Source organism: Pleurodeles waltl, chromosome 4_1 (assembly GCF_031143425.1).
Source record: "Pleurodeles waltl isolate 20211129_DDA chromosome 4_1, aPleWal1.hap1.20221129, whole genome shotgun sequence".
Taxonomy (NCBI): domain Eukaryota; kingdom Metazoa; phylum Chordata; class Amphibia; order Caudata; family Salamandridae; genus Pleurodeles; species Pleurodeles waltl.
Genome location: NC_090442.1, coordinates 56,229,445 through 56,251,042, shown reverse-complemented (window position 1 = coordinate 56,251,042; position 21,598 = coordinate 56,229,445). Strand labels below are relative to the sequence as shown.

At 52.7% G+C, this 21,598-nt stretch overlaps 23 non-coding genes across 23 annotated transcripts; 6 read left to right on the top strand and 17 right to left on the bottom strand.

The window, feature by feature from the left end:
* Positions 1-79: 79 nt before the first annotated feature.
* TRNAN-GUU (transfer RNA asparagine (anticodon GUU)) lies at positions 80-153 on the bottom strand. The gene has a single exon. It is a non-coding gene; the product is annotated as a tRNA-Asn (tRNA).
* A 1,705-nt stretch (positions 154-1,858) lies between these two features.
* On the top strand, positions 1,859-1,929 carry TRNAV-GAC (transfer RNA valine (anticodon GAC)). Its single transcript has one exon. It is a non-coding gene; the product is annotated as a tRNA-Val (tRNA).
* A 71-nt stretch (positions 1,930-2,000) lies between these two features.
* Positions 2,001-2,072, bottom strand: TRNAW-CCA (transfer RNA tryptophan (anticodon CCA)). The gene has a single exon. It is a non-coding gene; the product is annotated as a tRNA-Trp (tRNA).
* A 253-nt stretch (positions 2,073-2,325) lies between these two features.
* Positions 2,326-2,399, bottom strand: TRNAN-GUU (transfer RNA asparagine (anticodon GUU)). The gene has a single exon. It is a non-coding gene; the product is annotated as a tRNA-Asn (tRNA).
* Positions 2,400-4,569: 2,170 nt separating this feature from the next.
* TRNAH-GUG (transfer RNA histidin (anticodon GUG)) lies at positions 4,570-4,643 on the bottom strand. The gene has a single exon. It is a non-coding gene; the product is annotated as a tRNA-His (tRNA).
* A 1,703-nt stretch (positions 4,644-6,346) lies between these two features.
* Positions 6,347-6,417, top strand: TRNAG-GCC (transfer RNA glycine (anticodon GCC)). Its single transcript has one exon. It is a non-coding gene; the product is annotated as a tRNA-Gly (tRNA).
* A 71-nt stretch (positions 6,418-6,488) lies between these two features.
* On the bottom strand, positions 6,489-6,560 carry TRNAW-CCA (transfer RNA tryptophan (anticodon CCA)). The gene has a single exon. It is a non-coding gene; the product is annotated as a tRNA-Trp (tRNA).
* A 253-nt stretch (positions 6,561-6,813) lies between these two features.
* On the bottom strand, positions 6,814-6,887 carry TRNAN-GUU (transfer RNA asparagine (anticodon GUU)). Its single transcript has one exon. It is a non-coding gene; the product is annotated as a tRNA-Asn (tRNA).
* Positions 6,888-8,589: 1,702 nt separating this feature from the next.
* On the top strand, positions 8,590-8,660 carry TRNAG-GCC (transfer RNA glycine (anticodon GCC)). The gene has a single exon. It is a non-coding gene; the product is annotated as a tRNA-Gly (tRNA).
* Positions 8,661-8,731: 71 nt separating this feature from the next.
* TRNAW-CCA (transfer RNA tryptophan (anticodon CCA)) lies at positions 8,732-8,803 on the bottom strand. The gene has a single exon. It is a non-coding gene; the product is annotated as a tRNA-Trp (tRNA).
* Positions 8,804-9,056: 253 nt separating this feature from the next.
* TRNAN-GUU (transfer RNA asparagine (anticodon GUU)) lies at positions 9,057-9,130 on the bottom strand. The gene has a single exon. It is a non-coding gene; the product is annotated as a tRNA-Asn (tRNA).
* Positions 9,131-10,977: 1,847 nt separating this feature from the next.
* TRNAW-CCA (transfer RNA tryptophan (anticodon CCA)) lies at positions 10,978-11,049 on the bottom strand. Its single transcript has one exon. It is a non-coding gene; the product is annotated as a tRNA-Trp (tRNA).
* Positions 11,050-11,302: 253 nt separating this feature from the next.
* Positions 11,303-11,376, bottom strand: TRNAN-GUU (transfer RNA asparagine (anticodon GUU)). The gene has a single exon. It is a non-coding gene; the product is annotated as a tRNA-Asn (tRNA).
* A 1,706-nt stretch (positions 11,377-13,082) lies between these two features.
* On the top strand, positions 13,083-13,153 carry TRNAG-GCC (transfer RNA glycine (anticodon GCC)). The gene has a single exon. It is a non-coding gene; the product is annotated as a tRNA-Gly (tRNA).
* Positions 13,154-13,224: 71 nt separating this feature from the next.
* Positions 13,225-13,296, bottom strand: TRNAW-CCA (transfer RNA tryptophan (anticodon CCA)). The gene has a single exon. It is a non-coding gene; the product is annotated as a tRNA-Trp (tRNA).
* Positions 13,297-13,549: 253 nt separating this feature from the next.
* TRNAN-GUU (transfer RNA asparagine (anticodon GUU)) lies at positions 13,550-13,623 on the bottom strand. The gene has a single exon. It is a non-coding gene; the product is annotated as a tRNA-Asn (tRNA).
* Positions 13,624-15,328: 1,705 nt separating this feature from the next.
* Positions 15,329-15,399, top strand: TRNAV-GAC (transfer RNA valine (anticodon GAC)). Its single transcript has one exon. It is a non-coding gene; the product is annotated as a tRNA-Val (tRNA).
* A 71-nt stretch (positions 15,400-15,470) lies between these two features.
* Positions 15,471-15,542, bottom strand: TRNAW-CCA (transfer RNA tryptophan (anticodon CCA)). The gene has a single exon. It is a non-coding gene; the product is annotated as a tRNA-Trp (tRNA).
* Positions 15,543-15,795: 253 nt separating this feature from the next.
* On the bottom strand, positions 15,796-15,869 carry TRNAN-GUU (transfer RNA asparagine (anticodon GUU)). The gene has a single exon. It is a non-coding gene; the product is annotated as a tRNA-Asn (tRNA).
* A 2,170-nt stretch (positions 15,870-18,039) lies between these two features.
* Positions 18,040-18,113, bottom strand: TRNAN-GUU (transfer RNA asparagine (anticodon GUU)). Its single transcript has one exon. It is a non-coding gene; the product is annotated as a tRNA-Asn (tRNA).
* A 1,706-nt stretch (positions 18,114-19,819) lies between these two features.
* TRNAG-GCC (transfer RNA glycine (anticodon GCC)) lies at positions 19,820-19,890 on the top strand. Its single transcript has one exon. It is a non-coding gene; the product is annotated as a tRNA-Gly (tRNA).
* A 71-nt stretch (positions 19,891-19,961) lies between these two features.
* Positions 19,962-20,033, bottom strand: TRNAW-CCA (transfer RNA tryptophan (anticodon CCA)). The gene has a single exon. It is a non-coding gene; the product is annotated as a tRNA-Trp (tRNA).
* Positions 20,034-20,286: 253 nt separating this feature from the next.
* On the bottom strand, positions 20,287-20,360 carry TRNAN-GUU (transfer RNA asparagine (anticodon GUU)). The gene has a single exon. It is a non-coding gene; the product is annotated as a tRNA-Asn (tRNA).
* Between the last annotated feature and the right edge of the window lie 1,238 nt (positions 20,361-21,598).

Here is a 21,598-nt window from a genome sequence, read left to right as displayed (position 1 = left end):
ACGCAGGCAAAGCGAGAGCTCTAAGAGCAAAGCCAGACAGCTGTGTTTTAATTCAGGACTTGATGTAGGCAAAAGCATACGTCCCTGGGTGGGCTTGAACCACCAACCTTTCGGTTAACAGCCGAACGCGCTAACCGATTGCGCCACAGAGACCAACCACCGCAGTGAGCTTTTGGGACTCAATATATGTTTTTACCTTTGTGCTCCTGCCTGCAGCTCTAAGGTCCTGGCATAAGACAGGTAGGCTTAGACTCCATTGTGACATGTCTTACTTCTCTTAGAAGAAGGTTCTGAGTTGCCAGGCAGCTTATCTTCTGCCGGGCACACTTTCCTTTGCAGGCTTTCAGGTTGTGAATCCAGCACTGCTTAGGTGTCCATGTCAGACATGAGCAGCTCATTGAGCCCCACTGTGTGTTTTTTGTGGAGATACAACTCTCACACTAGAGGGAGCAGGCGGGAAGTGGGTGAGACTCACACAGGGTGGGTGGGGCAGTTAAAGGATGTTATCTAATAGTGTAATCGAGGAGTTGGGTTTTTTGTGCACTACACTTTAACCAGCGATTCTTTCTAAAAGGAAATCCCAGGGCAGTACCCGCAATGAGTGGCATCCCCACACCCGAGGTTGCATTGTGGTAGCTGTTCCCTGAGCCCATAGCCCCTGTCCCCATGTCGCCCTTTCTCCTCGTGTAACTCACCCCAGGTTCGGTGGCTCTGATACTTGCTGCTTCTGCTGCGCGATCATCCCCATGATCTGGGCCTTTGTACGAAATGTCATGTAAGATGACTTTATTCAGCACGGCGTTTGTCATTTGCTTGGTTGTCCTGTCACTGTTGGATGTTTTCTTGCGCAGACTACTGTCTAATGGTGGGAAGGCCACGAGACACGTGACTTTTCTCTTTCCTTGTTAGCATAGTTTCCTGCCACTGTCTTGGTGTGCTGCCAGCCTGTGAGACACGTGTCTTGCCCATCTCAGCTCCACTGTGGCATGTTAGATATGTCTTTGAGCAGAGTCCCGGTCCCAGAGCTGCTGCCTTCTCTGCACTCTGGCTTGTAAGACTGCAGGCAAAGGCCCTCCCTGGCCCCTCAGCCAGATAGATACATTTACCTGCAGGGCTCAGCTTTGGTGAAAGATATTGGCGAGAGAGAGGAAAGGGGACGGCCCGTGGTGCACCCCCTATTTTGCATAGAACCACAGCCTCCTGGGAGGGCAGAGACATGAGGGTTCTCAGGGAAAGCCCTCCCAGGAGTGTTGAAGGGCAGGACGTGAAACACAGCAATCCCGGAATGGCCTGGTCTAAGATGCCTGTGCAATAGGCCTGGCCCTAGGCTTCCGGGGCTCTTCCTCGGCAGAGGCCCCAGTGGTATGAGCCCGACCAGGGCTGTGCCCGACCAGGGCTGTAGGGCGCGTTGGGAGCGCGTTAGGGACGCGAAAGAGGGCGCAGGGCGCAGAACTCTGCCCGTTTCTCCCCAGGATTTTGGGGAGGACAGGGAATCTGGCCAGGTCAGTGACTAGGCTTTCCCAGAAGGAAAGTCCAGTGACAGTGGCATGTTGTGAAACACAAGATTGCTGGTGGTCTGGAGGGTGCTTTCTGTCAGCCACTTCTCCCGGGAGCAGCCAGAGAGCAGGCTGATGTCGTGCTCTGTCAAGCACAACACTGGCCCCAAACCACTGTCCTTAGCAAAAGCAGAAACATTCATAGTTTCAGTCTCCTGCATCTGATTCCTGCCATCAGCATGTGAACGTTTGGCAGTCCAAGGCTTGCCATGCAAACTTTGTTCATAGGTGTCCCATGCGAATGCATGGGCCTTATCACTACTGTCTACGGCAGGGCTCTCTGCTCAGCCTATGTAAGTGAAGCATTGGTGGTTCAGTGGTAGAATTCTCGCCTGACACGCGGGAGGCCCGGGTTCGATTCCCAGCCAATGCAAAGCGCCCTTCTTTTGGCTTTGCTTTAGAAGTCAGAGATATAGACTTGGTGGGGAAAAAAATGTCAAAGAGTGACCCCGACGTGATTTGAACACGCAACCTTCTGATCTGGAGTCAGACGCGCTACCGTTGCGCCACGAGGTCCCTGTGCATGCAGTTCTCAGCCCCGGATCAAGAAATGCTTCTGTGCCTTTTATTGGCCCTCAGTACGCCTGTGGTTAAAGTAGAAGGCTTGGTGGCCCGTTTCCAGTCCTATTGGTGGAAATGACTAGAGGTGAAGAGATGAGAGAAGATAGAAATGTTGAGATAGAGCATGTCACGCAGGCAAAGCGAGAGCTCTAAGAGCAAAGCCAGACAGCTGTGTTTTAATTCAGGACTTGATGTAGGCAAAAGCATACGTCCCTGGGTGGGCTTGAACCACCAACCTTTCGGTTAACAGCCGAACGCGCTAACCGATTGCGCCACAGAGACCAACCACCGCAGTGAGCGTGTTGGGACTCAATATATGTTTTTACCTTTGTGCTCCTGCCTGCAGCTCTAAGGTCCTGGCATAAGACAGGTAGGCTTAGACTCCATTGTGACATGTCTTACTTCTCTTAGAAGAAGGTTCTGAGTTGCCAGGCAGCTTATCTTCTGCCGGGCACACTTTCCTTTGCAGGCTTTCAGGTTGTGAATCCAGCACTGCTTAGATGTCCATGTCAGACATGAGCAGCTCATTGAGCCCCACTGTGTGTTTTTTGTGGAGATACAACTCTCAGACTAGAGGGAGCAGGCGGGAAGTGGGTGAGACTCACACAGGGTGGGTGGGGCAGTTAAAGGATGTTATCTAATAGTGTAATCGAGGAGTTGGGTTTTTTGTGCACTACACTTTAACCAGCGATTCTTTCTAAAAGGAAATCCCAGGGCAGTACCCGCAATGAGTGGCATCCCCACACCCGAGGTTGCATTGTGGTAGCTGTTCCCTGAGCCCCTAGCCCCTGTCCCCATGTCGCCCTTTCTCCTCGTGTAACTCACCTCAGGTTCGGTGGCTCTGATACTTGCTGCTTCTGCGCGATCATCCCCATGATCTGGGCCTTTGTACGAAATGTCATGTAAGATGACTTTATTCAGCACAGCGTTTGTCATTTGCTTGGTTGTCCTGTCACTGTTGGATGTTTTCTTGCGCAGACTACTGTCTAATGGTGGGAAGGCCACGAGACACGTGACTTTTCTCTTTCCTTGTTAGCATAGTTTCCTGCCACTGTCTTGTTGTGCTGCCTGCCTGTGAGACACGTGTCTTGCCCATCTCAGCTCCACTGTGGCATGTTAGATATGTCTTTGAGCAGAGTCCCGGTCCCAGAGCTGCTGCCTTCTCTGCACTCTGGCTTGTAAGACTGCAGGCAAAGGCCCTCCCTGGCCCCTCAGCCAGATAGATACATTTACCTGCAGGGCTCAGCTTTGGTGAAAGATATTGGCGAGAGAGAGGAAAGGGGACGGCCCGTGGTGCACCCCCTATTTTGCATAGAACCACAGCCTCCTGGGAGGGCAGAGACAGGAGGGTTCTCAGGGAAAGCCCTCCCAGGAGTGTTGAAGGGCAGGACGTGAAACACAGCAATCCCGGAATGGCCTGGTCTAAGATGCCTGTGCAATAGGCCTGGCCCTAGGCTTCCGGGGCTCTTCCTCGGCAGAGGCCCCAGTGGTATGAGCCCGACCAGGGCTGTGCCCGACCAGGGCTGTAGGGCGCGTTGGGAGCGCGTTAGGGACGCGAAACAGGGTGCAGGGCGCAGAACTCTGCCCGTTTCTCCCCAGGATTTTGGGGAGGACAGGGAATCTGGCCAGGTCAGTGACTAGGCTTTCCCAGAAGGAAAGTCCAGTGACAGTGGCATGTTGTGAAACACAAGATTGCTGGTGGTCTGGAGGGTGCTTTCTGTCAGCCACTTCTCCCGGGAGCAGCCAGAGAGCAGGCTGATGTCGTGCTCTGTCAAGCACAACACTGGCCCCAAACCACTGTCCTTAGCAAAAGCAGAAACATTCATAGTTTCAGTCTCCTGCATCTGATTCCTGCCATCAGCATGTGAACGTTTAGCAGTCCAAGGCTTGCCATGCAAACTTTGTTCATAGGTGTCCCATGCGAATGCATGGGCCTCATCACTACTGTCTACGGCAGGGCTCTCTGCTCAGCCTATGTAAGTGAAGCATTGGTGGTTCAGTGGTAGAATTCTCGCCTGCCACGCGGGAGGCCCGGGTTCGATTCCCGGCCTATGCAAAGCGCCCTTCTTTTGGCTTTGCTTTAGAAGTCAGAGATATAGACTTGGTGGGAAAAAAAATGTCAAAGAGTGACCCCGACGTGATTTGAACATGCAACCTTCTGATCTGGAGTCAGACGCGCTACCGTTGCGCCACGAGGTCCCTGTGCATGCAGTTCTCAGCCCCGGATCAAGAAATGCTTCTGTGCCTTTTATTGGCCCTCAGTACGCCTGTGGTTAAAGTAGAAGGCTTGGTGTCCCGTTTCCAGTCCTATTGGTGGAAATGACTAGAGGTGAAGAGATGAGAGAAGATAGAAATGTTGAGATAGAGCATGTCACGCAGGCAAAGCGAGAGCTCTAAGAGCAAAGCCAGACAGCTGTGTTTTAATTCAGGACTTGATGTAGGCAAAAGCATACGTCCCTGGGTGGGCTTGAACCACCAACCTTTCGGTTCACAGCCGAACACGCTAACCGATTGCGCCACAGAGACCAACCACCGCAGTGAGCGTGTTGGGACTCAATATATGTTTTTACCTTTGTGCTCCTGCCTGCAGCTCTAAGGTCCTGGCATAAGACAGGTAGGCTTAGACTCCATTGTGACATGTCTTACTTCTCTTAGAAGAAGGTTCTGAGTTGCCAGGCAGCTTATCTTCTGCCGGGCACACTTTCCTTTGCAGGCTTTCAGGTTGTGAATCCAGCACTGCTTAGGTGTCCATGTCAGACATGAGCAGCTCATTGAGCCCCACTGTGTGTTTTTTGTGGAGATACAACTCTCAGACTAGAGGGAGCAGGCGGGAAGTGGGTGAGACTCACACAGGGTGGGTGGGGCAGTTAAAGGATGTTATCTAATAGTGTAATCGAGGAGTTGGGTTTTTTGTGCACTACACTTTAACCAGCGATTCTTTCTAAAAGGAAATCCCAGGGCATTACCCGCAATGAGTGGCATCCCCACACCCGAGGTTGCATTGTGGTAGCTGTTCCCTGAGCCCCTAGCCCCTGTCCCCATGTCGCCCTTTCTCCTCGTGTAACTCACCTCAGGTTCGGTGGCTCTGATACTTGCTGCTTCTGCGCGATCATCCCCATGATCTGGGCCTTTGTACGAAATGTCATGTAAGATGACTTTATTCAGCACGGCGTTTGTCATTTGCTTGGTTGTCCTGTCACTGTTGGATGTTTTCTTGCGCAGACTACTGTCTAATGGTGGGAAGGCCACGAGACACGTGACTTTTCTCTTTCCTTGTTAGCATAGTTTCCTGCCACTGTCTTGTTGTGCTGCCTGCCTGTGAGACACGTGTCTTGCCCATCTCAGCTCCACTGTGGCATGTTAGATATGTCTTTGAGCAGAGTCCCGGTCCCAGAGCTGCCGCCTTCTCTGCACTCTGGCTTGTAAGACTGCAGGCAAAGGCCCTCCCTGGCCCCTCAGCCAGATAGATACATTTACCTGCAGGGCTCAGCTTTGGTGAAAGATATTGGCGAGAGAGAGGAAAGGGGACGGCCCGTGGTGCACCCCCTATTTTGCATAGAACCACAGCCTCCTGGGAGGGCAGAGACATGAGGGTTCTCAGGGAAAGCCCTCCCAGGAGTGTTGAAGGGCAGGACGTGAAACACAGCAATCCCGGAATGGCCTGGTCTAAGATGCCTGTGCAATAGGCCTGGCCCTAGGCTTCCGGGGCTCTTCCTCGGCAGAGGCCCCAGTGGTATGAGCCCGACCAGGGCTGTGCCCGACCAGGGCTGTAGGGCGCGTTGGGAGCGCGTTAGGGACGCGAAAGAGGGCGCAGGGCGCAGAACTCTGCCCGTTTCTCCCCAGGATTTTGGGGAGGACAGGGAATCTGGCCAGGTCAGTGACTAGGCTTTCCCAGAAGGAAAGTCCAGTGACAGTGGCATGTTGTGAAACACAAGATTGCTGGTGGTCTGGAGGGTGCTTTCTGTCAGCCACTTCTCCCGGGAGCAGCCAGAGAGCAGGCTGATGTCGTGCTCTGTCAAGCACAACACTGGCCCCAAACCACTGTCCTTAGCAAAAGCAGAAACATTCATAGTTTCAGTCTCCTGCATCTGATTCCTGCCATCAGCATGTGAACGTTTGGCAGTCCAAGGCTTGCCATGCAAACTTTGTTCATAGGTGTCCCATGCGAATGCATGGGCCTCATCACTACTGTCTACGGCAGGGCTCTCTGCTCAGCCTATGTAAGTGAAGCATTGGTGGTTCAGTGGTAGAATTCTCGCCTGCCACGCGGGAGGCCCGGGTTCGATTCCCGGCCAATGCAAAGCGCCCTTCTTTTGGCTTTGCTTTAGAAGTCAGAGATATAGACTTGGTGGGCAAAAAAATTTCAAAGAGTGACCCCGACGTGATTTGAACACGCAACCTTCTGATCTGGAGTCAGACGCGCTACCGTTGCGCCACGAGGTCCCTGTGCATGCAGTTTTCAGCCCCGGATCAAGAAATGCTTCTGTGCCTTTTATTGGCCCTCAGTACGCCTGTGGTTAAAGTAGAAGGCTTGGTGGCCCGTTTCCAGTCCTATTGGTGGAAATGACTAGAGGTGAAGAGATGAGAGAAGATAGAAATGTTGAGATAGAGCATGTCACGCAGGCAAAGCGAGAGCTCTAAGAGCAAAGCCAGACAGCTGTGTTTTAATTCAGGACTTGATGTAGGCAAAAGCATACGTCCCTGGGTGGGCTTGAACCACCAACCTTTCGGTTAACAGCCGAACGCGCTAACCGATTGCGCCACAGAGACCAACCACCGGAGTGAGCTTTTGGGACTCAATATATGTTTTTACCTTTGTGCTCCTGCCTGCAGCTCTAAGGTCCTGGCATAAGACAGGTAGGCTTAGACTCCATTGTGACATGTCTTACTTCTCTTAGAAGAAGGTTCTGAGTTGCCAGGCAGCTTATCTTCTGCCGGGCACACTTTCCTTTGCAGGCTTTCAGGTTGTGAATCCAGCACTGCTTAGGTGTCCATGTCAGACATGAGCAGCTCATTGAGCCCCACTGTGTGTTTTTTGTGGAGATACAACTCTCAGACTAGAGGGAGCAGGCGGGAAGTGGGTATGACTCACACAGGGTGGGTGGGGCAGTTAAAGGATGTTATCTAATAGTGTAATCGAGGAGTTGGGTTTTTTGTGCACTACACTTTAACCAGCGATTCTTTCTAAAAGGAAATCCCAGGGCATTACCCGCAATGAGTGGCATCCCCACACCCGAGGTTGCATTGTGGTAGCTGTTCCCTGAGCCCCTAGCCCCTGTCCCCATGTCGCCCTTTCTCCTCGTGTAACTCACCTCAGGTTCGGTGGCTCTGATACTTGCTGCTTCTGCGCGATCATCCCCATGATCTGGGCCTTTGTACGAAATGTCATGTAAGATGACTTTATTCAGCACGGCGTTTGTCATTTGCTTGGTTGTCCTGTCACTGTTGGATGTTTTCTTGCGCAGACTACTGTCTAATGGTGGGAAGGCCACGAGACACGTGACTTTTCTCTTTCCTTGTTAGCATAGTTTCCTGCCACTGTCTTGTTGTGCTGCCTGCCTGTGAGACACGTGTCTTGCCCATCTCAGCTCCACTGTGGCATGTTAGATATGTCTTTGAGCAGAGTCCCGGTCCCAGAGCTGCCGCCTTCTCTGCACTCTGGCTTGTAAGACTGCAGGCAAAGGCCCTCCCTGGCCCCTCAGCCAGATAGATACATTTACCTGCAGGGCTCAGCTTTGGTGAAAGATATTGGCGAGAGAGAGGAAAGGGGACGGCCCGTGGTGCACCCCCTATTTTGCATAGAACCACAGCCTCCTGGGAGGGCAGAGACATGAGGGTTCTCAGGGAAAGCCCTCCCAGGAGTGTTGAAGGGCAGGACGTGAAACACAGCAATCCCGGAATGGCCTGGTCTAAGATGCCTGTGCAATAGGCCTGGCCCTAGGCTTCCGGGGCTCTTCCTCGGCAGAGGCCCCAGTGGTATGAGCCCGACCAGGGCTGTGCCCGACCAGGGCTGTAGGGCGCGTTGGGAGCGCGTTAGGGACGCGAAAGAGGGCGCAGGGCGCAGAACTCTGCCCGTTTCTCCCCAGGATTTTGGGGAGGACAGGGAATCTGGCCAGGTCAGTGACTAGGCTTTCCCAGAAGGAAAGTCCAGTGACAGTGGCATGTTGTGAAACACAAGATTGCTGGTGGTCTGGAGGGTGCTTTCTGTCAGCCACTTCTCCCGGGAGCAGCCAGAGAGCAGGCTGATGTCGTGCTCTGTCAAGCACAACACTGGCCCCAAACCACTGTCCTTAGCAAAAGCAGAAACATTCATAGTTTCAGTCTCCTGCATCTGATTCCTGCCATCAGCATGTGAACGTTTGGCAGTCCAAGGCTTGCCATGCAAACTTTGTTCATAGGTGTCCCATGCGAATGCATGGGCCTCATCACTACTGTCTACGGCAGGGCTCTCTGCTCAGCCTATGTAAGTGAAGCATTGGTGGTTCAGTGGTAGAATTCTCGCCTGCCACGCGGGAGGCCCGGGTTCGATTCCCGGCCAATGCAAAGCGCCCTTCTTTTGGCTTTGCTTTAGAAGTCAGAGATATAGACTTGGTGGGCAAAAAAATGTCAAAGAGTGACCCCGACGTGATTTGAACACGCAACCTTCTGATCTGGAGTCAGACGCGCTACCGTTGCGCCACGAGGTCCCTGTGCATGCAGTTTTCAGCCCCGGATCAAGAAATGCTTCTGTGCCTTTTATTGGCCCTCAGTACGCCTGTGGTTAAAGTAGAAGGCTTGGTGGCCCGTTTCCAGTCCTATTGGTGGAAATGACTAGAGGTGAAGAGATGAGAGAAGATAGAAATGTTGAGATAGAGCATGTCACGCAGGCAAAGCGAGAGCTCTAAGAGCAAAGCCAGACAGCTGTGTTTTAATTCAGGACTTGATGTAGGCAAAAGCATACGTCCCTGGGTGGGCTTGAACCACCAACCTTTCGGTTAACAGCCGAACGCGCTAACCGATTGCGCCACAGAGACCAACCACCGGAGTGAGCTTTTGGGACTCAATATATGTTTTTACCTTTGTGCTCCTGCCTGCAGCTCTAAGGTCCTGGCATAAGACAGGTAGGCTTAGACTCCATTGTGACATGTCTTACTTCTCTTAGAAGAAGGTTCTGAGTTGCCAGGCAGCTTATCTTCTGCCGGGCACACTTTCCTTTGCAGGCTTTCAGGTTGTGAATCCAGCACTGCTTAGGTGTCCATGTCAGACATGAGCAGCTCATTGAGCCCCACTGTGTGTTTTTTGTGGAGATACAACTCTCAGACTAGAGGGAGCAGGCGGGAAGTGGGTGAGACTCACACAGGGTGGGTGGGGCAGTTAAAGGATGTTATCTTATAGTGTAATCGAGGAGTTGAGTTTTTTGTGCACTACACTTTAACCAGCGATTCTTTCTAAAAGGAAATCCCAGGGCAGTACCCGCAATGAGTGGCATCCCCACACCCGAGGTTGCATTGTGGTAGCTGTTCCCTGAGCCCATAGCCCCTGTCCCCATGTCACCCTTTCTCCTCGTGTAACTCACCCCAGGTTCGGTGGCTCTGATACTTGCTGCTTCTGCTGCGCGATCATCCCCATGATCTGGGCCTTTGTACGAAATGTCATGTAAGATGACTTTATTCAGCACGGCGTTTGTCATTTGCTTGGTTGTCCTGTCACTGTTGGATGTTTTCTTGCGCAGACTACTGTCTAATGGTGGGAAGGCCACGAGACACGTGACTTTTCTCTTTCCTTGTTAGCATAGTTTCCTGCCACTGTCTTGTTGTGCTGCCTGCCTGTAAGACACGTGTCTTGCCCATCTCAGCTCCACTGTGGCATGTTAGATATGTCTTTGAGCAGAGTCCCGGTCCCAGAGCTGCTGCCTTCTCTGCACTCTGGCTTGTAAGACTGCAGGCAAAGGCCCTCCCTGGCCCCTCAGCCAGATAGATACATTTACCTGCAGGGCTCAGCTTTGGTGAAAGATATTGGCGAGAGAGAGGAAAGGGGACGGCCCGTGGTGCACCCCCTATTTTGCATAGAACCACAGCCTCCTGGGAGGGCAGAGACATGAGGGTTCTCAGGGAAAGCCCTCCCAGGAGTGTTGAAGGGCAGGACGTGAAACACAGCAATCCCGGAATGGCCTGGTCTAAGATGCCTGTGCAATAGGCCTGGCCCTAGGCTTCCGGGGCTCTTCCTCGGCAGAGGCCCCAGTGGTATGAGCCCGACCAGGGCTGTGCCCGACCAGGGCTGTAGGGCGCGTTGGGAGCGTGTTAGGGACGCGAAAGAGGGCGCAGGGCGCAGAACTCTGCCCGTTTCTCCCCAGGATTTTGGGGAGGACAGGGAATCTGGCCAGGTCAGTGACTAGGCTTTCCCAGAAGGAAAGTCCAGTGACAGTGGCATGTTGTGAAACACAAGATTGCTGGTGGTCTGGAGGGTGCTTTCTGTCAGCCACATCTCCCGGGAGCAGCCAGAGAGCAGGCTGATGTCGTGCTCTGTCAAGCACAACACTGGCCCCAAACCACTGTCCTTAGCAAAAGCAGAAACATTCATAGTTTCAGTCTCCTGCATCTGATTCCTGCCATCAGCATGTGAACGTTTGGCAGTCCAAGGCTTGCCATGCAAACTTTGTTCATAGGTGTCCCATGCGAATGCATGGGCCTCATCACTACTGTCTACGGCAGGGCTCTCTGCTCAGCCTATGTAAGTGAAGCATTGGTGGTTCAGTGGTAGAATTCTCGCCTGCCACGCGGTAGGCCCGGGTTCGATTCCCGGCCAATGCAAAGCGTCCTTCTTTTGGCTTTGCTTTAGAAGTCAGAGATATAGACTTGGTGGGGAAAAAAATGTCAAAGAGTGACCCCGACGTGATTTGAACACGCAACCTTCTGATCTGGAGTCAGACGCGCTACCGTTGCGCCACGAGGTCCCTGTGCATGCAGTTCTCAGCCCCGGATCAAGAAATGCTTCTGTGCCTTTTATTGGCCCTCAGTACGCCTGTGGTTAAAGTAGAAGGCTTGGTGGCCCGTTTCCAGTCCTATTGGTGGAAATGACTAGAGGTGAAGAGATGAGAGAAGATAGAAATGTTGAGATAGAGCATGTCATGCAGGCAAAGCGAGAGCTCTAAGAGCAAAGCCAGACAGCTGTGTTTTAATTCAGGACTTGATGTAGGCAAAAGCATACGTCCCTGGGTGGGCTTGAACCACCAACCTTTCGGTTAACAGCCGAACGCGCTAACCAATTGCGCCACAGAGACCAACCACCGCAGTGAGCGTGTTGGGACTCAATATATGTTTTTACCTTTGTGCTCCTGCCTGCAGCTCTAAGGTCCTGGCATAAGACAGGTAGGCTTAGACTCCATTGTGACATGTCTTACTTCTCTTAGAAGAAGGTTCTGAGTTGCCAGGCAGCTTATCTTCTGCCGGGCACACTTTCCTTTGCAGGCTTTCAGGTTGTGAATCCAGCACTGCTTAGGTGTCCATGTCAGACATGAGCAGCTCATTGAGCCCCACTGTGTGTTTTTTGTGGAGATACAACTCTCAGACTAGAGGGAGCAGGCGGGAAGTGGGTGAGACTCACACAGGGTGGGTGGGGCAGTTAAAGGATGTTATCTAATAGTGTAATCGAGGAGTTGGGTTTTTTGTGCACTACACTTTAACCAGCGATTCTTTCTAAAAGGAAATCCCAGGGCAGTACCCGCAATGAGTGGCATCCCCACACCCGAGGTTGCATTGTGGTAGCTGTTCCCTGAGCCCATAGCCCCTGTCCCCATGTCGCCCTTTCTCCTCGTGTAACTCACCCCAGGTTCGGTGGCTCTGATACTTGCTGCTTCTGCTGCGCGATCATCCCCATGATCTGGGCCTTTGTACGAAATGTCATGTAAGATGACTTTATTCAGCACGGCGTTTGTCATTTGCTTGGTTGTCCTGTCACTGTTGGATGTTTTCTTGCGCAGACTACTGTCTAATGGTGGGAAGGCCACGAGACACGTGACTTTTCTCTTTCCTTGTTAGCATAGTTTCCTGCCACTGTCTTGGTGTGCTGCCAGCCTGTGAGACACGTGTCTTGCCCATCTCAGCTCCACTGTGGCATGTTAGATATGTCTTTGAGCAGAGTCCCGGTCCCAGAGCTGCTGCCTTCTCTGCACTCTGGCTTGTAAGACTGCAGGCAAAGGCCCTCCCTGGCCCCTCAGCCAGATAGATACATTTACCTGCAGGGCTCAGCTTTGGTGAAAGATATTGGCGAGAGAGAGGAAAGGGGACGGCCCGTGGTGCACCCCCTATTTTGCATAGAACCACAGCCTCCTGGGAGGGCAGAGACATGAGGGTTCTCAGGGAAAGCCCTCCCAGGAGTGTTGAAGGGCAGGACGTGAAACACAGCAATCCCGGAATGGCCTGGTCTAAGATGCCTGTGCAATAGGCCTGGCCCTAGGCTTCCGGGGCTCTTCCTCGGCAGAGGCCCCAGTGGTATGAGCCCGACCAGGGCTGTGCCCGACCAGGGCTGTAGGGCGCGTTGGGAGCGCGTTAGGGATGCGAAAGAGGGCGCAGGGCGCAGAACTCTGCCCGTTTCTCCCCAGGATTTTGGGGAGGACAAGGAATCTGGCCAGGTCAGTGACTAGGCTTTCCCAGAAGGAAAGTCCAGTGACAGTGGCATGTTGTGAAACACAAGATTGCTGGTGGTCTGGAGGGTGCTTTCTGTCAGCCACTTCTCCCGGGAGCAGCCAGAGAGCAGGCTGATGTCGTGCTCTGTCAAGCACAACACTGGCCCCAAACCACTGTCCTTAGCAAAAGCAGAAACATTCATAGTTTCAGTCTCCTGCATCTGATTCCTGCCATCAGCATGTGAACGTTTGGCAGTCCAAGGCTTGCCATGCAAACTTTGTTCATAGGTGTCCCATGCGAATGCATGGGCCTCATCACTACTGTCTACGGCAGGGCTCTCTGCTCAGCTTATGTAAGTGAAGCATTGGTGGTTCAGTGGTAGAATTCTCGCCTGCCACGCGGGAGGCCCGGGTTCGATTCCCGGCCAATGCAAAGCGCCCTTCTTTTGGCTTTGCTTTAGAAGTCAGAGATATAGACTTGGTGGGCAAAAAAATGTCAAAGAGTGACCCCGACGTGATTTGAACACGCAACCTTCTGATCTGGAGTCAGACGCGCTACCGTTGCGCCACGAGGTCCCTGTGCATGCAGTTCTCAGCCCCGGATCAAGAAATGCTTCTGTGCCTTTTATTGGCCCTCAGTACGCCTGTGGTTAAAGTAGAAGGCTTGGTGGCCCGTTTCCAGTCCTATTGGTGGAAATGACTAGAGGTGAAGAGATGAGAGAAGATAGAAATGTTGAGATAGAGCATGTCACGCAGGCAAAGCGAGAGCTCTAAGAGCAAAGCCAGACAGCTGTGTTTTAATTCAGGACTTGATGTAGGCAAAAGCATACGTCCCTGGGTGGGCTTGAACCACCAACCTTTCGGTTAACAGCCGAACGCGCTAACCGATTGCGCCACAGAGACCAACCACCGCAGTGAGCTTTTGGGACTCAATATATGTTTTTACCTTTGTGCTCCTGCCTGCAGCTCTAAGGTCCTGGCATAAGACAGGTAGGCTTAGACTCCATTGTGACATGTCTTACTTCTCTTAGAAGAAGGTTCTGAGTTGCCAGGCAGCTTATCTTCTGCCGGGCACACTTTCCTTTGCAGGCTTTCAGGTTGTGAATCCAGCACTGCTTAGGTGTCCATGTCAGACATGAGCAGCTCATTGAGCCCCACTGTGTGTTTTTTGTGGAGATACAACTCTCACACTAGAGGGAGCAGGCGGGAAGTGGGTGAGACTCACACAGGGTGGGTGGGGCAGTTAAAGGATGTTATCTAATAGTGTAATCGAGGAGTTGGGTTTTTTGTGCACTACACTTTAACCAGCGATTCTTTCTAAAAGGAAATCCCAGGGCAGTACCCGCAATGAGTGGCATCCCCACACCCGAGGTTGCATTGTGGTAGCTGTTCCCTGAGCCCATAGCCCCTGTCCCCATGTCGCCCTTTCTCCTCGTGTAACTCACCCCAGGTTCGGTGGCTCTGATACTTGCTGCTTCTGCTGCGCGATCATCCCCATGATCTGGGCCTTTGTACGAAATGTCATGTAAGATGACTTTATTCAGCACGGCGTTTGTCATTTGCTTGGTTGTCCTGTCACTGTTGGATGTTTTCTTGCGCAGACTACTGTCTAATGGTGGGAAGGCCACGAGACACGTGACTTTTCTCTTTCCTTGTTAGCATAGTTTCCTGCCACTGTCTTGGTGTGCTGCCAGCCTGTGAGACACGTGTCTTGCCCATCTCAGCTCCACTGTGGCATGTTAGATATGTCTTTGAGCAGAGTCCCGGTCCCAGAGCTGCTGCCTTCTCTGCACTCTGGCTTGTAAGACTGCAGGCAAAGGCCCTCCCTGGCCCCTCAGCCAGATAGATACATTTACCTGCAGGGCTCAGCTTTGGTGAAAGATATTGGCGAGAGAGAGGAAAGGGGACGGCCCGTGGTGCACCCCCTATTTTGCATAGAACCACAGCCTCCTGGGAGGGCAGAGACATGAGGGTTCTCAGGGAAAGCCCTCCCAGGAGTGTTGAAGGGCAGGACGTGAAACACAGCAATCCCGGAATGGCCTGGTCTAAGATGCCTGTGCAATAGGCCTGGCCCTAGGCTTCCGGGGCTCTTCCTCGGCAGAGGCCCCAGTGGTATGAGCCCGACCAGGGCTGTGCCCGACCAGGGCTGTAGGGCGCGTTGGGAGCGCGTTAGGGACGCGAAAGAGGGCGCAGGGCGCAGAACTCTGCCCGTTTCTCCCCAGGATTTTGGGGAGGACAGGGAATCTGGCCAGGTCAGTGACTAGGCTTTCCCAGAAGGAAAGTCCAGTGACAGTGGCATGTTGTGAAACACAAGATTGCTGGTGGTCTGGAGGGTGCTTTCTGTCAGCCACTTCTCCCGGGAGCAGCCAGAGAGCAGGCTGATGTCGTGCTCTGTCAAGCACAACACTGGCCCCAAACCACTGTCCTTAGCAAAAGCAGAAACATTCATAGTTTCAGTCTCCTGCATCTGATTCCTGCCATCAGCATGTGAACGTTTGGCAGTCCAAGGCTTGCCATGCAAACTTTGTTCATAGGTGTCCCATGCGAATGCATGGGCCTTATCACTACTGTCTACGGCAGGGCTCTCTGCTCAGCCTATGTAAGTGAAGCATTGGTGGTTCAGTGGTAGAATTCTCGCCTGACACGCGGGAGGCCCGGGTTCGATTCCCAGCCAATGCAAAGCGCCCTTCTTTTGGCTTTGCTTTAGAAGTCAGAGATATAGACTTGGTGGGGAAAAAAATGTCAAAGAGTGACCCCGACGTGATTTGAACACGCAACCTTCTGATCTGGAGTCAGACGCGCTACCGTTGCGCCACGAGGTCCCTGTGCATGCAGTTCTCAGCCCCGGATCAAGAAATGCTTCTGTGCCTTTTATTGGCCCTCAGTACGCCTGTGGTTAAAGTAGAAGGCTTGGTGGCCCGTTTCCAGTCCTATTGGTGGAAATGACTAGAGGTGAAGAGATGAGAGAAGATAGAAATGTTGAGATAGAGCATGTCACGCAGGCAAAGCGAGAGCTCTAAGAGCAAAGCCAGACAGCTGTGTTTTAATTCAGGACTTGATGTAGGCAAAAGCATACGTCCCTGGGTGGGCTTGAACCACCAACCTTTCGGTTAACAGCCGAACGCGCTAACCGATTGCGCCACAGAGACCAACCACCGCAGTGAGCGTGTTGGGACTCAATATATGTTTTTACCTTTGTGCTCCTGCCTGCAGCTCTAAGGTCCTGGCATAAGACAGGTAGGCTTAGACTCCATTGTGACATGTCTTACTTCTCTTAGAAGAAGGTTCTGAGTTGCCAGGCAGCTTATCTTCTGCCGGGCACACTTTCCTTTGCAGGCTTTCAGGTTGTGAATCCAGCACTGCTTAGATGTCCATGTCAGACATGAGCAGCTCATTGAGCCCCACTGTGTGTTTTTTGTGGAGATACAACTCTCAGACTAGAGGGAGCAGGCGGGAAGTGGGTGAGACTCACACAGGGTGGGTGGGGCAGTTAAAGGATGTTATCTAATAGTGTAATCGAGGAGTTGGGTTTTTTGTGCACTACACTTTAACCAGCGATTCTTTCTAAAAGGAAATCCCAGGGCAGTACCCGCAATGAGTGGCATCCCCACACCCGAGGTTGCATTGTGGTAGCTGTTCCCTGAGCCCCTAGCCCCTGTCCCCATGTCGCCCTTTCTCCTCGTGTAACTCACCTCAGGTTCGGTGGCTCTGATACTTGCTGCTTCTGCGCGATCATCCCCATGATCTGGGCCTTTGTACGAAATGTCATGTAAGATGACTTTATTCAGCACAGCGTTTGTCATTTGCTTGGTTGTCCTGTCACTGTTGGATGTTTTCTTGCGCAGACTACTGTCTAATGGTGGGAAGGCCACGAGACACGTGACTTTTCTCTTTCCTTGTTAGCATAGTTTCCTGCCACTGTCTTGTTGTGCTGCCTGCCTGTGAGACACGTGTCTTGCCCATCTCAGCTCCACTGTGGCATGTTAGATATGTCTTTGAGCAGAGTCCCGGTCCCAGAGCTGCTGCCTTCTCTGCACTCTGGCTTGTAAGACTGCAGGCAAAGGCCCTCCCTGGCCCCTCAGCCAGATAGATACATTTACCTGCAGGGCTCAGCTTTGGTGAAAGATATTGGCGAGAGAGAGGAAAGGGGACGGCCCGTGGTGCACCCCCTATTTTGCATAGAACCACAGCCTCCTGGGAGGGCAGAGACAGGAGGGTTCTCAGGGAAAGCCCTCCCAGGAGTGTTGAAGGGCAGGACGTGAAACACAGCAATCCCGGAATGGCCTGGTCTAAGATGCCTGTGCAATAGGCCTGGCCCTAGGCTTCCGGGGCTCTTCCTCGGCAGAGGCCCCAGTGGTATGAGCCCGACCAGGGCTGTGCCCGACCAGGGCTGTAGGGCGCGTTGGGAGCGCGTTAGGGACGCGAAACAGGGTGCAGGGCGCAGAACTCTGCCCGTTTCTCCCCAGGATTTTGGGGAGGACAGGGAATCTGGCCAGGTCAGTGACTAGGCTTTCCCAGAAGGAAAGTCCAGTGACAGTGGCATGTTGTGAAACACAAGATTGCTGGTGGTCTGGAGGGTGCTTTCTGTCAGCCACTTCTCCCGGGAGCAGCCAGAGAGCAGGCTGATGTCGTGCTCTGTCAAGCACAACACTGGCCCCAAACCACTGTCCTTAGCAAAAGCAGAAACATTCATAGTTTCAGTCTCCTGCATCTGATTCCTGCCATCAGCATGTGAACGTTTAGCAGTCCAAGGCTTGCCATGCAAACTTTGTTCATAGGTGTCCCATGCGAATGCATGGGCCTCATCACTACTGTCTACGGCAGGGCTCTCTGCTCAGCCTATGTAAGTGAAGCATTGGTGGTTCAGTGGTAGAATTCTCGCCTGCCACGCGGGAGGCCCGGGTTCGATTCCCGGCCTATGCAAAGCGCCCTTCTTTTGGCTTTGCTTTAGAAGTCAGAGATATAGACTTGGTGGGAAAAAAAATGTCAAAGAGTGACCCCGACGTGATTTGAACATGCAACCTTCTGATCTGGAGTCAGACGCGCTACCGTTGCGCCACGAGGTCCCTGTGCATGCAGTTCTCAGCCCCGGATCAAGAAATGCTTCTGTGCCTTTTATTGGCCCTCAGTACGCCTGTGGTTAAAGTAGAAGGCTTGGTGTCCCGTTTCCAGTCCTATTGGTGGAAATGACTAGAGGTGAAGAGATGAGAGAAGATAGAAATGTTGAGATAGAGCATGTCACGCAGGCAAAGCGAGAGCTCTAAGAGCAAAGCCAGACAGCTGTGTTTTAATTCAGGACTTGATGTAGGCAAAAGCATACGTCCCTGGGTGGGCTTGAACCACCAACCTTTCGGTTAACAGCCGAACACGCTAACCGATTGCGCCACAGAGACCAACCACCGCAGTGAGCGTGTTGGGACTCAATATATGTTTTTACCTTTGTGCTCCTGCCTGCAGCTCTAAGGTCCTGGCATAAGACAGGTAGGCTTAGACTCCATTGTGACATGTCTTACTTCTCTTAGAAGAAGGTTCTGAGTTGCCAGGCAGCTTATCTTCTGCCGGGCACACTTTCCTTTGCAGGCTTTCAGGTTGTGAATCCAGCACTGCTTAGGTGTCCATGTCAGACATGAGCAGCTCATTGAGCCCCACTGTGTGTTTTTTGTGGAGATACAACTCTCAGACTAGAGGGAGCAGGCGGGAAGTGGGTGAGACTCACACAGGGTGGGTGGGGCAGTTAAAGGATGTTATCTAATAGTGTAATCGAGGAGTTGGGTTTTTTGTGCACTACACTTTAACCAGCGATTCTTTCTAAAAGGAAATCCCAGGGCAGTACCCGCAATGAGTGGCATCCCCACACCCGAGGTTGCATTGTGGTAGCTGTTCCCTGAGCCCATAGCCCCTGTCCCCATGTCGCCCTTTCTCCTCGTGTAACTCACCCCAGGTTCGGTGGCTCTGATACTTGCTGCTTCTGCTGCGCGATCATCCCCATGATCTGGGCCTTTGTACGAAATGTCATGTAAGATGACTTTATTCAGCACGGCGTTTGTCATTTGCTTGGTTGTCCTGTCACTGTTGGATGTTTTCTTGCGCAGACTACTGTCTAATGGTGGGAAGGCCACGAGACACGTGACTTTTCTCTTTCCTTGTTAGCATAGTTTCCTGCCACTGTCTTGGTGTGCTGCCAGCCTGTGAGACACGTGTCTTGCCCATCTCAGCTCCACTGTGGCATGTTAGATATGTCTTTGAGCAGAGTCCCGGTCCCAGAGCTGCTGCCTTCTCTGCACTCTGGCTTGTAAGACTGCAGGCAAAGGCCCTCCCTGGCCCCTCAGCCAGATAGATACATTTACCTGCAGGGCTCAGCTTTGGTGAAAGATATTGGCGAGAGAGAGGAAAGGGGACGGCCCGTGGTGCACCCCCTATTTTGCATAGAACCACAGCCTCCTGGGAGGGCAGAGACATGAGGGTTCTCAGGGAAAGCCCTCCCAGGAGTGTTGAAGGGCAGGACGTGAAACACAGCAATCCCGGAATGGCCTGGTCTAAGATGCCTGTGCAATAGGCCTGGCCCTAGGCTTCCGGGGCTCTTCCTCGGCAGAGGCCCCAGTGGTATGAGCCCGACCAGGGCTGTGCCCGACCAGGGCTGTAGGGCGCGTTGGGAGCGCGTTAGGGACGCGAAAGAGGGCGCAGGGCGCAGAACTCTGCCCGTTTCTCCCCAGGATTTTGGGGAGGACAGGGAATCTGGCCAGGTCAGTGACTAGGCTTTCCCAGAAGGAAAGTCCAGTGACAGTGGCATGTTGTGAAACACAAGATTGCTGGTGGTCTGGAGGGTGCTTTCTGTCAGCCACTTCTCCCGGGAGCAGCCAGAGAGCAGGCTGATGTCGTGCTCTGTCAAGCACAACACTGGCCCCAAACCACTGTCCTTAGCAAAAGCAGAAACATTCATAGTTTCAGTCTCCTGCATCTGATTCCTGCCATCAGCATGTGAACGTTTGGCAGTCCAAGGCTTGCCATGCAAACTTTGTTCATAGGTGTCCCATGCGAATGCATGGGCCTCATCACTACTGTCTACGGCAGGGCTCTCTGCTCAGCCTATGTAAGTGAAGCATTGGTGGTTCAGTGGTAGAATTCTCGCCTGCCACGCGGGAGGCCCGGGTTCGATTCCCGGCCAATGCAAAGCGCCCTTCTTTTGGCTTTGCTTTAGAAGTCAGAGATATAGACTTGGTGGGGAAAAAAATGTCAAAGAGTGACCCCGACGTGATTTGAACACGCAACCTTCTGATCTGGAGTCAGACGCGCTACCGTTGCGCCACGAGGTCCCTGTGCATGCAGTTCTCAGCCCCGGATCAAGAAATGCTTCTGTGCCTTTTATTGGCCCTCAGTACACCTGTGGTTAAAGTAGAAGGCTTGGTGGCCCGTTTCCAGTCCTATTGGTGGAAATGACTAGAGGTGAAGAGATGAGAGAAGATAGAAATGTTGAGATAGAGCATGTCACGCAGGCAAAGCGAGAGCTCTAAGAGCAAAGCCAGACAGCTGTGTTTTAATTCAGGACTTGATGTAGGCAAAAGCATACGTCCCTGGGTGGGCTTGAACCACCAACCTTTCGGTTAACAGCCGAACGCGCTAACCGATTGCGCCACAGAGACCAACCACCGCAGTGAGCGTGTTGGGACTCAATATATGTTTTTACCTTTGTGCTCCTGCCTGCAGCTCTAAGGTCCTGGCATAAGACAGGTAGGCTTAGACTCCATTGTGACATGTCTTACTTCTCTTAGAAGAAGGTTCTGAGTTGCCAGGCAGCTTATCTTCTGCCGGGCACACTTTCCTTTGCAGGCTTTCAGGTTGTGAATCCAGCACTGCTTAGGTGTCCATGTCAGACATGAGCAGCTCATTGAGCCCCACTGTGTGTTTTTTGTGGAGATACAACTCTCAGACTAGAGGGAGCAGGCGGGAAGTGGGTATGACTCACACAGGGTGGGTGGGGCAGTTAAAGGATGTTATCTAATAGTGTAATCGAGGAGTTGGGTTTTTTGTGCACTACACTTTAACCAGCGATTCTTTCTAAAAGGAAATCCCAGGGCATTACCCGCAATGAGTGGCATCCCCACACCCGAGGTTGCATTGTGGTAGCTGTTCCCTGAGCCCCTAGCCCCTGTCCCCATGTCGCCCTTTCTCCTCGTGTAACTCACCTCAGGTTCGGTGGCTCTGATACTTGCTGCTTCTGCGCGATCATCCCCATGATCTGGGCCTTTGTACGAAATGTCATGTAAGATGACTTTATTCAGCACGGCGTTTGTCATTTGCTTGGTTGTCCTGTCACTGTTGGATGTTTTCTTGCGCAGACTACTGTCTAATGGTGGGAAGGCCACGAGACACGTGACTTTTCTCTTTCCTTGTTAGCATAGTTTCCTGCCACTGTCTTGTTGTGCTGCCTGCCTGTGAGACACGTGTCTTGCCCATCTCAGCTCCACTGTGGCATGTTAGATATGTCTTTGAGCAGAGTCCCGGTCCCAGAGCTGCCGCCTTCTCTGCACTCTGGCTTGTAAGACTGCAGGCAAAGGCCCTCCCTGGCCCCTCAGCCAGATAGATACATTTACCTGCAGGGCTCAGCTTTGGTGAAAGATATTGGCGAGAGAGAGGAAAGGGGACGGCCCGTGGTGCACCCCCTATTTTGCATAGAACCACAGCCTCCTGGGAGGGCAGAGACATGAGGGTTCTCAGGGAAAGCCCTCCCAGGAGTGTTGAAGGGCAGGACGTGAAACACAGCAATCCCGGAATGGCCTGGTCTAAGATGCCTGTGCAATAGGCCTGGCCCTAGGCTTCCGGGGCTCTTCCTCGGCAGAGGCCCCAGTGGTATGAGCCCGACCAGGGCTGTGCCCGACCA